This window comes from Triticum aestivum, chromosome 3D (genome assembly GCF_018294505.1).
Source record: "Triticum aestivum cultivar Chinese Spring chromosome 3D, IWGSC CS RefSeq v2.1, whole genome shotgun sequence".
Taxonomy (NCBI): domain Eukaryota; kingdom Viridiplantae; phylum Streptophyta; class Magnoliopsida; order Poales; family Poaceae; genus Triticum; species Triticum aestivum.
The window spans coordinates 374105587-374110037 of NC_057802.1; the positions used below are offsets into that span (position 1 = coordinate 374105587).

The following is a 4451-nucleotide window of genomic DNA, read 5'->3' on the forward strand; positions in this document are numbered from 1 at the left end:
TGGGACACATCTATATATATATATACACATCTATACACCTATATAGTGTGCGAATAACTTTGAAAGTTGGTCGTGGATTAAGCCAATCCAACGGTACAGAGATGGCAAATCCGAGCACTACTGGCCGTTGGATATCATCTACATTCCACCAGATTCTGCCACATGCATGTACAATCTAGAAGACTCCATGGTTGAACTTAAGCATAATGCACAAACCTCAAACACACAAGCACTTCTCCTTTGTTCTCTAGAATATTCCATATCTTAATTGCCCAAACCTTTTTTTTCTAAATGAATTGTCACTTTTTGTTTTTACCTTTACAATGCACAATTCCATGAATCTTAAAATAGATTTTTTTATAAAGCTAATTGATTTTGGATGAGATGAACTATAAGAATTAAACGAACATCTACATCATGCATATATGACTCAAAGCTTACATGCTATAGTGTGGTATTTATTCATAATTTGGTTACCAAATCTCATGCGTGCAATGCATGTGTACCTTACTAGTATCAATAGGAAACCATCATGGTCAAACCCTTCTTGTTCTGGGTCAAAGGGATAGATTGTGTGGGGCCCCCTAATTGTCGTTAAAGGATAGTATATATACCTTGGCGAGCGCATAGATATGTGCCGCATCTATAAGCCGCACAAGGGAGACATGCTCGAGAAGAACACCCTGCCCCCTATACCCTGCATGCAACCTGAAAAAGGTTTATATAATCACCATACATGTCAAGTCAATCATTCTTTAATTTTTTAGAGGAAAAATAACCCATAAAAACATAGTAGGTTTATATAATTGCCATGACAAGTCTGGTCAATCATTCTTTAATTTTTAGAGCAAAAAATAACCCATAAAAACATAGTCTACAAATTAGAAAACAAGGATCCCAAGGTTTATATAATTGCCATGATAGGTCACTATAGAGATATATTAATATATCTCTATAATGACCGTGTCACAACATTTAAATGAAGCTTCAGATATGCAACTTCCTACCGGGTCACCCATCCTTGGACTACTCCAGCCCGAGCACACTTAACTTCTGCGTTCTATTCGACTAGGCTAGCGGATCGGAAGCCGGACCATGCTGATAAGAATTGCCTCCTTGCCATTAAGGCATTTCACGCCGCCGAAAGGGCTCGGGGTTGCCGTTCGATCTGGGAGCATCCAATGGTGCACACGTACGATCCGTGGGGTTTGTGTTCTGGCCAATCAGAACGCACGACTCAGATCGTGCGCGCAGCAAAGGGGGGGCATCGGCCACGGTTTGGTAGGCACACGGCTTTCGTGTGTGAACCGTGTGCTATTTGAAAACATTTTTTTGGAGCGGCTATTTGAAAACATTTACATGTGCTGTCAAAAGGGATGAGGATCGCCGTTCGATCAAGGAGAATCCAACGGTGCAGACATACGATCCGTGGGCTTTGGGTTCTGGCCAATCAGAACGCCGACTCAGATCGCGCGCGCAGCAGGGGGATATCATATGGAAACCGGTGAAAACCACAAGAAAAAGATGTTTTGAAGTTTAAAAAAAATTGAAAAAAATGCGGGATGTTAAGAGGATGATGTTTTATTGCCACACAAAATTTCAAGTTGAAACACATTACGAGATGTGAGCTATGAAAAAGGAAAAATCAGCGTTGAATAGTGCTGAATAGTAATGTCACTATTCAGGACTGAATTTGTCTTTCTCATAGCTCACATCTCGTAATGTTTTTCAACTTGAAATTTTGTGTTGCAATAAAACATCACCTTCTTAACATCCCATTTTTTTTTTCAAATTTTTATAAAACTTTAAAATATTGTTTCCACGAAGTTTTCATTGAATATCGGCTTTCGTGAGTGAACCGTGTGCTATTTGAAAACATTTCGTGAGAAGAATCTCGGTTTTTAAATCCCCGTAAATCCTAAACTAAGCCGAAAATCGTGAAACCTGGCATGGTGTCACGACATGGCACTTATATGTCGAGGAATTTTTTTCGTCCATTGTGGCGCAATTTTTATTACAAGCCTCTTACAAACCGGAGCTTCTCTCAAAGGAGCCTCATGGTTCTGATAGGGAAACGTGTCCCCCTTGTGGGCGAAATGTAATCACTGCCTCTTTTCGCCTTGTATTTTCTTCTACGTGCAACATGGAACGACTGGATATCCGTTCTGAAATTTAAACTTATTTAGGGTTCGTTTGGCCTTTTTATACACTAATTGAGTTTCCTAGGCATTTAATGTCCATAATTCAAATCTGAGCTACAAATACATGCTCCAGTTCACCAAAATGGCTAGAAAAATTATACTGTGTCCTTGGGTGCATGTTTAGGTCCCATGCCAGGAATGGGAACGAATTAAAACCGTACCGGTGTCATGGCTCGTCCTCAAACATTTCGAATCTCGGTTTTTAAGTCCCCATAAATCCTAAACTCACCAGAAAGTCATCAAAGGTGGCATGGTCTCACGTCATGGCACATATATGTCGTGGTAAAAACGTTGTCCAATTTGGGCCAAGATTTATTACAAACCTCTTACAAAGACCGGAGCTTCTCTCAAAGAAGCCTCGTGGTTCCGATAGGGAAACGTGTTCCCCTTGTGGGCGAAACGTAATCACTGCCTCTTTTCGCCTTGTATTTTCTTCCACGGGCAACATGGAACGACATGATATCCGTGCTAAAATTTAAACTTATTCAGGGTTCGTTTGGCCTTTTCATACACTAGTTGAGTTTCCTAGGCATTTAATGTCCATAATTCAAACATGAACTACAAATACATGCTCCAGTTGACCAAAATGGCTAGAAAAATTATACATGTGTCCTTGGGTGCATGTTTAGGTCTCATGCCAGGAATGGGAACGAATTACAACCGTACCGGTGTCCTGGCTCGTCCTCAAACATTTCGAATCTCGGTTTTTAAGTCCCAATAAATCCTAAACTCACCAGAAAGTCATCAAAGGTGGCATGGTGTCACGTCATGGCACATATATCTCGTGGTAAAAACATTGCCAATTTGGGCCAAGCTTTATTACAACCTCTTACAAAACGGAGCCTGTCGCAAGAACCCTCATGGTGTCGATAGGGAAACGTGTCCCCTTGTGGGCCAAACGACAATCACTCCCTCTTCTAGCCTCATATTTTCTTCTACACGCGACACGGAACAACTGGTGATTCGCGCTGAATTTTGTAATTATTCAGGGTTCGTTTGACCTTTTTTATTCATTAATTGAGTTTTCTAGGCATTTTAATGTCCATAATTCAAATCCGAACTACAAATACATGCTCCAGTGCACCAAAATGGCTAGAAAAAACATACATGTTTCCTTGGGGTGCATGTTTAGGTCCCATGGAACGAATGGGAACGAATTCAACTGTCTCGCCGTCCTGGCTTGGCCACAAACATTGCGAATCTCAATTTTTAAATCTCTGTAAATCCTGAACTCACCAGGAAATCATGAAACTTGGCATGGTGTCACTACATGGTACATATAATTGTCCAATTTGGGCGAAGCTATATTACAAGCCTTTTACAAACCGGAGCCTGTCGCAACCCTCGTGGTTCCGGTAGGGAAACATGCCCCTCTTGTGGGCGAAACGATAATCGCTGCCTCTTCTCGCCTTGAACTTTGTTTTCTACAAGCAACATAGAATAACAGGAGTGTCGGGCTGAAATTTGAAACTGTTCAGGGTTCGTTTAGCCATTGTATATATATATATTACTAATTACTAAGTTTTCTATGGATTTAATGTAGTCCATAATTCAAATTCTACAACCACATGCTCCAGTGAAGCAAAATGGGTGGGAAATCATACATGTGTCATTGGGTGCATGTTTAGGTCTCATTTAAGGAATGGGAATGAATTACAAACTTGTTGTCGTCCTGAAACATTGAGAATCTCGATTTTTAAATCCCAGTAAATCAAAAAGTCACCCAAAAAACATGAGACTTGGCATGGTTCCATGACATGGCACATATGTGCCATGGTAAAAAAAATCGTCCAGTTTGAGAAGAAGCGCACACATTAGTAGCAAACGAAGTCCTTTTTGAAACAAAAAGCTGACATGTTAATATCACAAACGGTTGTATTACATTAACCCTGTTGAAATTTAACCATACTCGGTGGCGTGCGTGCAACTGTTTAATTATACGGGATGAGCGCGAGAAGTCCACCGTGCAGACTCGACGGGACGCGTGCGAGCAGTCCGCCGCGCAGGCTCGACGGGACGCGTGCATCCTGTCCACCTCGCAGGCTCGACGGGACACGTGCGAGCAGCAAGGCTGCCCATGCTCACCGGGAAGCGGGCTCTTTGACCTCCATGCACCAGCCGCTGCCCGCCTCGCTCACAACTTCTCCATTAATGGGTTAATTAAAGCACCTGGACGGAGGGTGGTTGCTTGTGATCCCATGGCAGCATTTGCTTTGTTTGTGTTTTCAACTCGTATTCCACCCTAACTTA

At 41.8% G+C, this 4451-nt stretch overlaps 1 pseudogene; it reads right to left on the bottom strand.

Moving 5' to 3' along the window:
- Positions 1-4251, bottom strand: part of LOC123076310 (uncharacterized) — a 174692-nt pseudogene extending 170441 nt beyond the window's left edge.
- Positions 4252-4451: the final 200 nt, after the last annotated feature.